The sequence below is a fragment of the Hemicordylus capensis genome, chromosome 1 (assembly GCF_027244095.1).
Source record: "Hemicordylus capensis ecotype Gifberg chromosome 1, rHemCap1.1.pri, whole genome shotgun sequence".
NCBI classification, from domain to species: domain Eukaryota; kingdom Metazoa; phylum Chordata; class Lepidosauria; order Squamata; family Cordylidae; genus Hemicordylus; species Hemicordylus capensis.
This window is the reverse complement of record NC_069657.1, coordinates 434,148,201-434,161,169: the sequence shown is the minus strand read 5'-3', so window position 1 is coordinate 434,161,169 and position 12,969 is coordinate 434,148,201.

Genomic DNA, 12,969 nt, shown 5'->3' with positions numbered 1-12,969 from the left:
TATACCTGTGTATACTGTACACTCATTGTACAAAAGTTGACGTGTGAATGGGCCTATGGTGGAAGGAAGGAAGAAATCTGGGAGAACAAAGAAGAGGGAGTGCCCTTAGAATATCATTCTACCAATAGGAAGAGGCTGAGAGCAGAAATACAAGGGGGCAGTCCTATACTCTCTGCCTTAACTCCCAATGTCCCTAGTGGCCAATAGGAATTGTTGATGTGGAAAGCTGATGCCTATGAAGTCACAGCTCTAACAGTGACTATGCTAAGCAAAATGGTAGACTGGGAAGGGGAATGAAATGTGTATGCTCATGTACCTTGTCATGCGATGGGTGGAGCTACTGGGTGGTATCCTCTAAACTGGCCCCCAAACCAGCCCTAGGTTGAATGGCCACTGCAGGAGAGAGTTCAGGTTGGGGGAGCAGCCAAGTGGCAGTTGGTTCCAGACAAGCTGACGGAGGGTGTCTTGCAATCTCACCTCTCCTTCAGATACAGCAGGTGGAACGGCTTCCGGAGATAATACAGGACTATATGATGCTGCCTTATACTGAGTCAGACCATTGGTTCTACAATATCCTTCTTTGCATATGGTGACCAGAACTGTACTCAGCACTCCAAATGTGGCCACACCATATATTTGTATAAGGGCAGTACAATATTAGCAGTTTTTATTCCCAACCTCCTTCCTAATGATCCCTAGCGTGGAATTGGCCTTTTTCACAGCTGCCGGGCACCGAGTTAACACTTTCAACGAGCTGTCCGCCATGACCCCAAGATCTCTTTTCTGGTCAGTCACTGGCAGTTCAAACCCCATCAGTGTATATGCCGCCTCTGTTCTCTTCCTTGAGTCTGATGCAACCTCCTCAGCCTCTCTCATGGGAGGGTTGCCCTGACATCCCAACGCAATCATCACTGAAGGCTGTAGTAAGTATTCTTCTCTTACCTTCTACATTTCTCTAAAGCTGGGATTTGCTTTGTAGTAAGCGTTGTCTTACTCCTTGATGTAAAATAGAGACAAAATTATTCAGTTCACAATCATTGCCATCCCTCTTATTTCTTAAATAATCCCATATGTCATTTACCAAATTGTTAAATGTTAATTCTGCCCTTCCTCCAAGAAGCTCAGTACAATGTACAAGGTTTCCCCCCCATATTTTATTCTCACAACAATCCTGTAAGGTTGCTAAACCGGAAAGAATGGCTGGTCCAAGGTCACCCCAGTGAGCTTCATGGTTGGCTGGGGATTTGAACCCAGGCCTCCTTATTTTTCATTTGGCTCTAACCACTAGACCATACTGAGTGTCAAAAGGCTATCTGATTCTTTTTTTTTTTTTTTAAGGTGCATTTTATAATTTCGAATTGTTTGCAAAACTGGTATTCTTCTTCCCCATCCATTCTAGTTTTAGCATGAGGTTAGGCCCAGCTTAAAAGATCTTTATTTTTCTCCTCTGGACACTAATGGTTCCTTTTAGGACAGTGAAAAAGCAGCAGAGACCAAAGGAGGATAATAAATGGTGAACTGCAAATAACTTGCCTCTGGTATGCCTTTTCTGATGCACCATCATTCAGTCTAATATTCATGAGCTACCCTGGATTTGCCAGCATTGCCATGAATTAAACTGGCAGGCAATCTAACACTTTGAAAACATTTAAGTAATGGAACTCCATGAAGAACTAGGGACTGAGCAAGCTGGGCTTGTTGATAAAAGTGTTGTTGAAGAAACTTATTTGGGGCCCATGAAGATTTACTTTCCCTGCCCCTCATGAACAAAGCCCAAAGCATGGCAGTTCTGCGACATCCACAGCATATTAATGGCAAATATTCAGAACAGAGCTGAACACGATATTTGCAAAAAAACAGAAATGCAGCTGATGCCTTGGGAGTTGTCTACTGAATCCTGGCTATTGAACATCACATCAGCACAGATGTTGGTAACTTAACAAGGTTATATACAGCTCACTAATAGGGCTCTTGATACAACCCTGAAGCAGGTCTCCTAGTATAAAGGATGAGAGGGAGGGGGAATCTGGGGACTGAGTTGTCCTTAAAAAGGCAGCATAATAGTTAATTCACTGTTCTTGGGTGCAGAACACATAATATCACACAGGAAGCTGCCATACCAAGTCCATTTAGCTCAGTATTGTCTACACTGACTTCAAGGGTGGAGCCAACAGTATGTGAACAGGTTCAAAGAACCTGGGCTGCCAATGGAAAGGGCCGCTGAAGCCTGCAGGGGGGCATGGCTCGGGAGAGCCCTGAGTGAACTCCCCCTGCCTATGCCTGGGCTCCGGAGAGCCCCAAGAGAGCTCTCCCCTGTCCTTTTCAGGCAGCGTTTGCTGCCGGACAGCCTATATTTCTCTTTCTCTCCTTCCAGTGAGGGAGAGAAAGGGAAATAGATGTTGTCAGGCAGCAAATGCTGCCTGAAATGACAGGGGAGAACTCGCTTGGGCTCTCTGGAGCTTGAGGCCACTCCCCCTTTGTGTGTGACATCACAAGAAGGGCCGCTGGGCAGGGCTGGACCTAGGCCACTGTTCGGTTGGCTCTGCACCTGACTGACTGGCAGGATTGACTACACAGACTCTTCAAGGTTTCAGGCAGAAGTCTTTCTCAGCCCTACCTGGAGATGCCAGAGTGAACGTGGGGCCTACTGCATGCAAGCAGATGCTCTACCACTGAGCTGCAGCCCCATCCCCTAAGGCAGTGTTTCCCAAACTGGGAGCCTCCAGATGTTGCTGAACTACAGCTCCCATCATCCCCAGCCACAATAAATTGTAACTGGGGCTGATGGGAGTTGTAGTTCAGTAACATATGGAGGCTCCCCGTTTGGGAACCACTGCCCTAAGGGAAATATCTTACAGCAGACAGTGCCCCCATGTACTCACCCATCCAAATGCAAACCAGGACAAACCCTGCTTAGCAAAGGGAGCAATTCATGCCCCCATCCTGGCAAGATAAGACCAGCTCTACTCCCTTGATTTCTACCTGACTAGAATCAATGGGCAAATCTCATGTCGTCTGTTTGACTATGTGGCACATGATCTGTCAAGATTTGTTATGAGCAATTCTGTTTTTCAGTGAAGGACTAATGGGAAGTGATAGTGATGGTATTGGGAGAGAGGGGGAACCTTTATTGTCAGCGGCATCAAGAAGGCAAACAGAATTGAGAATGATCTAGAGACAGCACTGGCACACAGAGAAATATAGGACCAACCAACATAATTTGAAAATTGCCATGGGGAAATTATTGCCTTGAGAGTAAGAGTGTAATCAAGAAGAAAGATAGTGGAAGACGATTGCCCTAAACAAACATCACACCACAAGAAATATATAGCAGAAGAACTGGCAGTAATGTGTTGACCTCTGCTTTCATTGGAACTTTTCCCTTTTCTGCTGAAGATGGTTCTTGGAACATTCAAGAAAGACAGGCCTTTTAGAGAAGAAATGGATTCACAGGTGGGAGAAAGAGTAGCCATGTTGCCCCCAATCCTAATCTGTGATAATGGCACATAAACACAGCACATTACTGTAAAATACTTAAGACGCACCTTTTTTTCCTCAGGCCTTTTGCTAAAACTATTTTAAAACTTTTAAAAAATGACTTTTAGAAATATTATTTTAAAATTATTCTGGTTTTTATTGAGTTTTATTGTTTTAACAAAAAGTAGCATGAGTCAGTCCTATGACCACACCCTGTGTTGGTGAAGCAGATCACAGTAGCCAGGTTGTAACATGGAGTGAGAACATAAGAACATAAGAACAGCCCTGCTAGATCAGGCTCAAGGCCCATCTAGTCCAGCATCCTGTTTCGCACAGTGGCCCACCAGATGCCACTAGAAGCCACAGGCAGGAGTTGAGGGTGTGCCCTCTCTCCTGCCATTACTCCCCTGCAACTGGTACTCAGAGGCACCCTGCCCTTGAGGCTGGAGGTGGCCCACAGCCCTCTGACTAGTAGCCATTGATAGACCTCTCCTCCATGAAGTCATCCAAACCCCTCTTAAAGCCATCCAGGTTGTTTGCCGTCACCACATCCTGTGGCAGAGAGTTCCACAAGTGGATCACACGTTGTGTGAAAAAGTACTTCCATTTGTTGGTCCTAGACCTCCTGGCAATCAATTTCATGGAGTGACCCCTGGTTCTAGTGTTGTGTGAGAGGGAAAAGAATCTCTCTCTCTCCACTTTCTCCACGCCATGCATGATTTTATAGACCTCTATCATGTCTCCCCGCAGTCATCTTTTTTCTAAACTAAAAAGCCCCAGGTGTTGTAGTCTTGCCTCATAAGGAAGGTGCTCTAGGCCCCTGATCATCTTGGTTGCCCTCTTCTGTACCTTCTCCAGTTCAACAATGTCCTTTTTAAGATGTGGTGACCAGAATTGTACGCAGTACTCCAAGTGTGGTCACACCATAGTTTTGTATAAGGGCATTATAATGTTAGCCGTTTTATTTTCAATCCCCTTCCTAATGATCCCTAGCATGGAATTTGCCTTTTTCACAGCTGCCGCACATTGAATGGACACTTTCAACGAGCTGTCAACCACAACCACAAGATCCCTCTCCTGGTCCATCACCGACAGCTCAGATCCCATTAGCATATACTTGAAGTTGGGGGTTTTCGTCCCAATGTGCATCACTTTACACTTGCTAACATTGAACCGCATTTGCCATTTTGTCGCCCACTCCCCCAGTTTGGAGATATCCTTTTGGAGCTGCTCACAATCCGTTTTGGATTTCACTACCCGGAAGAGTTTGGTATCATCTGCAAATTTGGCCACATCACTGCTTACCCCTGCTTCTAGATCATTTATGAATAAATTAAAAAGCACCGGTCCCAGTACAGATCCCTGGGGAAGTAAGAAGACCCCACTTCTTACTTCCCTCCATTGTGAAAACTCTCCATTTATACCTACCCTCTGTTTTCTGTCTTTCAACCAGTTAGCAATCCACACATGTACTTGTCCCTTTATCCCATGACCGCTACGTTTCCTCAGGAGTCTTTGATGAGGAACTTTGTCAAAAGCTTTTTGGAAGTCCAGGTAGACTATGTCAACTGGATCACCTTTATCCACATACTTGTTGACACTCTCAAAGAAGTCCAAAAGGTTGGTGAGGCAAGATTTACCTTTGCGGAAGCCATGCTGGCTCACTCCCAGCAGGGCCTGTTCTTCTAGGTGTTTTACAATTTTATCCTTGAGGATGCTTTCCATCAATTTGCCTGGAACGGACGTTAGGCTAACCAGCCTGTAATTTCCCGGATTGCCCCTGGATCCCTTTTTGAAAATCGGTGTTACATTTGCTACTCTCCAGTCCTCTGGTACAGAGCCCGATTTCAGGGATAAGTTAAATATTTTAGCAAGGAGGTCGGCAATTTCACATTTGAGTTCTTTGAGGACTCTTGGATGGATGCCATCCAGCCCTGGTGATTGGTTAGCTTTCAGTTTTTCCATACAGTTTAGAACATCATCCCTTGTCACTTCTATCAGACTCAGCTCTCTAGCCTCCATCCCTAAAAAGCCTGGTTCAGGAACAGGTATATGCTCAGTATCCTCTGCCGTGAAGACAGACGCAAAGAACTCATTCAGTTTCTCTGCAACCTCCATATCCTCCTTAATAATCCCTTTCACTCCCTCATTGTCTAATGGCCCAACCGCCTCCCTGGCAGGTTTCCTGCTTCTGATGTACTTAAAGTAGTTTTTGTTATTCCCCTTGATACTTTTGGCTAAATGTTCCTCAAACTCTCTTTTTGCCTCCCTTATTGTCACCTTGCATGTCTTTTGCCAGAGTTTGTGTTCCTTTCTGTTCTCTTCATTTGGACAGGCTTCCCAATTTTGGAAGGAAGTCTTCTTCCCTTTTATGGCTTCCTTGATGGTACCCGTTAGCCATGCTGGCATCCTCCTGGACTTAGTGGTACCTTTCCTCCTTTTGGGTATACAATCTAACTGGGCTTCTAGTATTGTGGTTTTGAGTAAACGCCATGCACTCTGGAGCGAAGTGACTCTCCTGATTTTCTCCCTCAGCTTTCTTTTCACCATACTCCTCATTTTGGAGAAGTTTCCTCTTTTGAAATTTAAAATGTCTGTGTTTGACATCCTTGGTGATTCTCTCCCCGCATGTATGTTGAATTTGATGGCACTGTGGTCACTGTTCCCTAAAGGGTCGATGACACTGACATCACACACCAGGTCCTGGGTGTCACTCAGAATTAGATCCAAGGTCGCCTTCTCTCTGGTCGGTTCCATGACCAACTGTTCTAAGGCACAGTCATTTAGCGTATCTAGAAATTTGACCTTTTTGTCCTGACTTGAATGTGAATTTACCCAGTCTATGTGTGGGTAGTTGAAATCACCCATAATTACAGCCCTGCCTCTCCTTGATGCCTCCCTGATTTCCTCCTGCATCTCCCAGTCACTGTCGGCATTTTGATCCGGAGGGCGATAGCATGTCCCCAGTAGCACGATTCCTTTCCGGCCTTGTATAGTCACCCACAATGCGTCTCATCCACGCATTGAAACCCCTCAGCTCTGCCTGTCTCACTGTACTTGCGCCTGGAACAGGTAGCATTTCTGAGAATGCTACCTTGGGGGTCCTGGATTTCAAAATGCTACCTTTCAGCCTAAATTTGGCTTCCAGGACCTCCCGACTGCATTTCCCCACATCGTTGGTGCCGACGTGCACCACGACAGCTGTCTCCTCCCCAGCACTGCCTAGGAGCCTGTCTAGATGCTGCGTAATGTCCGCAACCTTCGCACCAGGCAGGCAAGTACCCGTGCGGTCAACACGCGGGTCACAAACCCATCTCTCTATCCCCCTAATGATCGAATCACCAACTACAAGGAGGCCCCCACCCCCCAGAGGAGTATCCCCTGTGCGAGAGGATATGGGCTCATCATCCATGGAAGGGGTCCCTTCTAAAGGAGCATTTCCCTCTTCCTCAGACCGATGTCCTCCTCGCCCAAGACCTTCATTCTCCCTGACAGCAGAGGAGCTACCAGCCCTGGAGTGGGATGCCTCTATCACATCCCTGAAGGTCTCATCCACATGCCTCTCTGTCTCCCTGAGCTTCTCCAGATCCCCCACCTTGGTTTCAAGGGAACGGATTTGTTCCCTGAGAGCCAGGAGCTCCTTGCACCGAGCACACACCCATGACTTCTGCCCATGGGGCAAATAGTCGTACATGTGGCACTCTGTGCGATACACTGGGAAGTGCCCCTTCCCCTGCTGACCTTCTATCTTCATACTTTTTTAGTTGGCTCTTTACAATATTTAGGGAGCTTATTGTCCGTTTATTAGATAGTTTATTAGGATAGGTCTCAGCTGTAATGGTCAGCTATTTAACTGTCCAAACAGCCATTCCCAAGAATATGAGGGATACGAGGGAGGGATATGTACTTACGTTCTCTTCTCCACCAGGCTCCTTGTGATCCTTGTGATCGCGGGGGCTTGTTCCAGGCTCCCCCGCACACTTCCCGCTAAACTCCTGCAAAACTTCTATGTCCTGTTTGCTATCCCTGTTCGCTATGCTCTCGGACCTACACCTCATATGTAGAATAGGCTTCCAACTGTCACACAGGATGTGAGTCAAAGGCAGGAATGTGGGGCCCCTCCCAGCCCTAGCTGACTCCACCCCCACTACTAAGTAAACACTGCCTTTAGGTAACCCTAAGAACTCCTAGCCCTGTGATATCTTAACCCTAACAAGTAACCCTAACAAGTAACACACAGAGAGATAGAGAGACTAAGACCTACCCCTTAGAGAGAAACAGCCCCTGCAAAACTCCCCTCTTAGTTTGTTTGAAGTGGGAAAGGCTTGATGTTTAGAAGGGCTTGCTCAGCTTCTCAGCTGTGTCTGCTCTTCCCAGAGTTGCCTTCCAACTGTCCAACAGTGAAAAGACTGATGTTCACACAAGCAGCCCTACTCGGGCTAGCACAGCCCTACCCGCATAGGGATGCTCATGTGGAGTGGCCCAGTTGTGATCCTGGTGCTGACCTGCTCGTGTGAAGTGGCCCAGGTTGTGATCCCGGTGCTGCCCCACCAGGTAGCCCGGGGTTTCTCCACCAGGCTTTTACTGAGGTAAGACGGCACACATGCACCCTCTTACCTTAGTCCCCAGTCATGGAGCAGCACAGACTGCCTGCAGCCCCATTTGGGCAGCTGGCAGCCCGTCCTACCATAGAGGCCGGGGGAAAGAGTGTCTGGCCCTCTAGTGTATCCCTAATGCACCATGCTGCTCTCGCAGTGCATTTTGGGATATCCAGGAATCAGTCTGGGAATCAGTGTGCTGCTCGCTAAAGTGTTGATCATGTAGGTGCATGAGCGGCAGTGCCTGTGGACAGCTGGTGGTCATGTGGGGGGATGGTAGGTAGAATCCTGCCTTCCCTTCAGCCTTCCCCGACCCCGGTATTATGGTCATGTGAATGACCTTCTTAATATTGTTTTGATTGTTTTAATGTTGTTTTTAGAATATTGTTTTAAAAAAATTTATATTGTTGTGTTTTAAATTTCTTTTTTTTGTTTTTAACTAATGTTTTACCTTGTTTTTATCTTGTTGTAAACCGCCCTGAGATGTAAGTTTGGGGCAGTATAAAAATATGTTTGCTTAAATAAATAAATAAACAAACAAACAAACAAACAAACAAACAAATAAATAAATAAAGGCTATCAGCTCAAGAAGGCAGCCTTTCCTCCTGTTTGTGCCATATGTGAAAGTGCTTTGCATACTTGAACATCCATTTTTTTGCTGCTCTGTACCTTTCCCCAGCTGTGCCTTTTTCTTCATGACTCACAGCAGCAAACAATCACTCCCGCAGGTCTCTTGAGCCTATGCTAGTATTTATACCTGCAACAATAATCTCAGTCTACTGGAGTCTGGGTACGGGCGGAAGGAGGATGGGGCTTGCATTACTTTTTATTATGCATACATTCATACATACATATACATAACTAAAACAAAAAAATAATGCACTACCTTGGCAGATGCTGCAATTATTTTGTGGAATTAAGTTTCCAGACACCAATCAAGCTCTTTCCTGCCTTTCCCTTCTGTTTGTTTGTTCACACTTTTATATTAATGAGGTGCCTCACTCAGTCTTTATCAAATCCGGTCTGCAGCCATGACCATATGGCACCTCTTTACCTGCTGACAGCATAATTAGCTATCTACCCCCTCCAACATTTTCAGTCCCTGTCTCCGAAAATGCAACCTTACAACAACTCAAGCACTGCATGCCTCAAGACAGAGTGAAATAAAGCTTTGCCTTATCCGGCATTTCAAGATGCAAATTAACCACAATAAATCTTTGATAAAAAAATTAAGTCGTTTTGGAATTCCACCTCTTCATCCTTCCTCTCAATCTTAACTTCAGAATATTCAGTCCAGTTTACTTTACTCCACACCCTCCAACATTTCACCCATGAAAATAGGGATATGCCTGTGAATGGGTAGGGGCTGTGGCCAAGTAACAGGGGAGGCGTGGTGGCCTACAATTCTGACTACAAACATGCCACAAAGGAAAGCAGGCAATAAAGTGCACACGAAGCACGTTAATCCTGATTGCCAGAGCAGATGAGCTGAGCCCATACTCTCCAGTTTTTTTGTTAATGAAAATAGAGAAACACTTTTGACAATCAGTTCTCATCCCAATACTGCACAATGGGCCTATCTGAAGTGGGGCCACTTTGCTTCAGGGACCACATCAGTGCTTTTTAAGGGCCCCCAATTTGCCTTGGCAATGGCTTCCTTCAGCCCTGCTTCAAGGGGGGCCAGTTGGCTTTTTGCTGAGCCCTTCAGTGACTCAAAGCAAAGCTTTGGCTTTCCTTTCTTTGCCCCCACCTCCCCTCCCCTCCTCAAACTATGTACCAGGATCAGTAGGGGTGAGTATCATGAGCCCTGCCCTCACCAGCGAGTCGGAGCCTGACCAGGATGAGGCTGAGCCAGTACTGGATTTGGCTCCCTGCCCTGAAGAAGCAGGACCCATTCTGGATGCAGCCCCTGGCCCCAGTGATAGTCCAGAGCCCATGGGAGCCCCAGGGGTTGGCTCCAAGGAGGCAGGGCCAGAACCCAGTCTGGCCTTAGATGCCAACACCAGACTGGAGCTGGTGGGTACTCCATAGACAGAGCCCCCTATGACAGTGCCCAAGGAGCCCAGACTTTCTCTGGGTCAGACTCTGAGCCCTTAGAGGAACCAGCCCCTGCTCCTCCTCCCTTGCCCTCACCAATATCAGTGTATCGACGTTGGCAGCAGACAAGGCAAGAACAATGGGTGGGGAGGAGGAGTGCCAGGTTTCAAGCCAGGGGGGCTGCACCTTTAAACTATCTGCTCTCTCAGCAGGAAAGCAGAGCCTAGCAGGGGCAGGCCAGGCTTAGGAGTATTTCAGGGCTCAGTCTGCCTCTGCCTGCTGTTGGGTCAACATGTCCCACGGTTCTGTCCATGGTGCTGCCCTTGCTGACGAACCTCACCTTGCCTTGTTGCCTGAACTGTGCCCCGCTGCTTTTCTTGTCCATCAGCTTCAGAGGATCCTGCAGTATGGTATGGGACAAGACAGCAAGGAGAAAAGGCTTTAGCCTCCTGCCATGAGGGAACAAGCAGCTGTGTTCCATTGCTTGGTTTTTAAAAGGACACTTCTTTCTCTTTTTCCCATGAAGCCTTGGGAAATGGCACAGGCACTCCTGGGATTTGTAGTTTTTTCTGAGGCTGAAGCAATGGCTGACAACTGCTGTGAATGTTATAAACAAAGCAACTGAGAGGTACAAATGTTTAAAAAGCCACCTAATGGCACAGAGAGGAATTGACTTGATTAGCAAGCCAGCAGGGATTTGCTGGTTCAGATCCCTGCTGGTATGATTCCTAGACTATGGGAAATGCCTATATTGGACAGCAGCAATATAGGAAAATACTGAAAGGCATCATCTCAAACTATGCAGGAGGAGGCAATGGTAAACCCCTCCTGTATTCTACCAAAGACAACCACTGGGCTCTGTGGTTGCCAGGAGTCGACACACTGACTTGACGGCACACTTTACCTTTAAGGTACGAATTAGATTTTACATTAAGCATGTGATTGAGGCAAATGTGCTTGTTTTTTGTTAAGTAAATAGCCAGATTGGACTCATGACAGATTGGGAGTTCAGTGTGGGAAAGGGGTTGTTTTGACCCTCTGCTCCCACCATAGTCTCACTCCCCTGCCCAATGACTGCTATTTGTCCTGGGCAAAGCTCCCCTTGATGCCCATGTGAGCAGGGAAATAGCAGGCATAGGTGGAGGTGATAGTGCCTGGAATTGGGCCATGGTTAGGAACAAAGAGTCAAAACCTGCCTCCCCATGAACTGTGAAGCTCAGCAGGTCTGAGTCTAGCCAGTGTCTTGATGGGAGGCCACTTGGGAAGGCCTATCTAGCTCAGTATTGTCTACACAGACTGGCAGCAGCTTCTCCAAGGTTGCAGGCAGGAATCTCTTTCAGCCCTATCTTGGAGAAGCCAGAGAGGGAACTTGAAACCTTCTGCTCTTCCCAGAGCAGCTCCATCCCCTGAGGGGAATATCTTACAGTGCTCACACTTCTAGTTTCCCTTTCATATGCAACCAGGGCAGACCCTGCTTAGCTATGGGGACAAGACATGCTTGCTACCACAAGGCCAGTTCTTCTCTCGTACACTGCCTTCGGAAAGGGAGAAAAGTGTGATATAAATGTAAGAAATGATGACATTGAGGCAGGGCCATGGCTCAGTGGGAGAACACATGTCTTACATACAGAAATCCAGAGCTTCATGCCTTGGTATCTACAATTTGAATATAGGAATGAATCCAATGAATCTGAATTGTATGTTGGTTCCATTGCTATGCCAGTTAAGTCTGGTGGCTGTAGGCCACCTCCAGCCTCGGAGGCAAGATGTCTCTAAATACCAGTTGCAGGAGAACTAAATACCTGTTTCAGGGCATGCCTGTGGGCTTCTCTTGCCCATGTACCTCTCAGAGGCATCTGGTGGGCCATTGTGTGAAACAGGATGCTGGACTAGATAGGCTTTGGGCCTGATCCAGTAGGACTGTTCTTATGTTCTTAAGAAATGTGTCTTGTATTCTAACCAAAGCTTTGCAGATCCTAAAGGTAAAAAGGTAAATTGTGTCATCGAGTCGATTTCGACTCCTGGTGCCCACAGAGCCCTGTAGTTTCCTTTTGGTAGAATACAGGCGGGGTTTACCATTGCCTTCTCCGACGCAGTCTGAGACGATGCCTTTCAGCATCTTCCTATATCACCACTGCCCAATATAGTACCGGCGAGGATTCGAACCAGCAACCTTCTGCTTGTTAGTCAAGCATTAGGTGGCTTACCTTTTGCACCATTAGGTGGCTTACCTTTTGCAGGTCCTAGCAGCACAAAATCAACCTGTGTCCATTCCACCGTTTACCAATTCACTATCAAAATAGAAAGCTGTCCATCAAGACAGCATAGGAACATTGGAAGCTGCCTTTTACGATGACAGGCCTTTGGTGCATCTAGTTCAGTACTGTCTACGCTGACTAGCAGCAGCTCGCCAAGGTTTCAGACAGGAGTCTCTCTTGCCAGGGAGTGAACTTGGGAGCTTCTGCATGCAAGCATGCAAATACTCTTCCACTGAGCTACAGCCCCATCCCCTAAGGGAAATATCTTACAGTGCCCACGTATAATCACCCATCCAGATACAAACCAGGGCAGACCCTGCTTAGCAAAGGGGACAATTCATGTTTGCTACCACAAGACCAACTCTCTTCCCAAGGTAACCTGGCCTTAGTAAGATCATCAGGATGGCCATTTTTTGTCTCACCGTATAATTTTCATTCAATTTCAAAAGCAACCAAGGTCAGCAATTCTCCTACTTTTTGAATTTGCCCCCTCCCCTTTCTAGACTTGCTTTAAGGATGCCCCCCAACCTAGAGACGGCCATCTGTCTGGTGGATGAGAAAGCACAGATCCTTGCCCACAGCGACCTGTATCCTGCTGC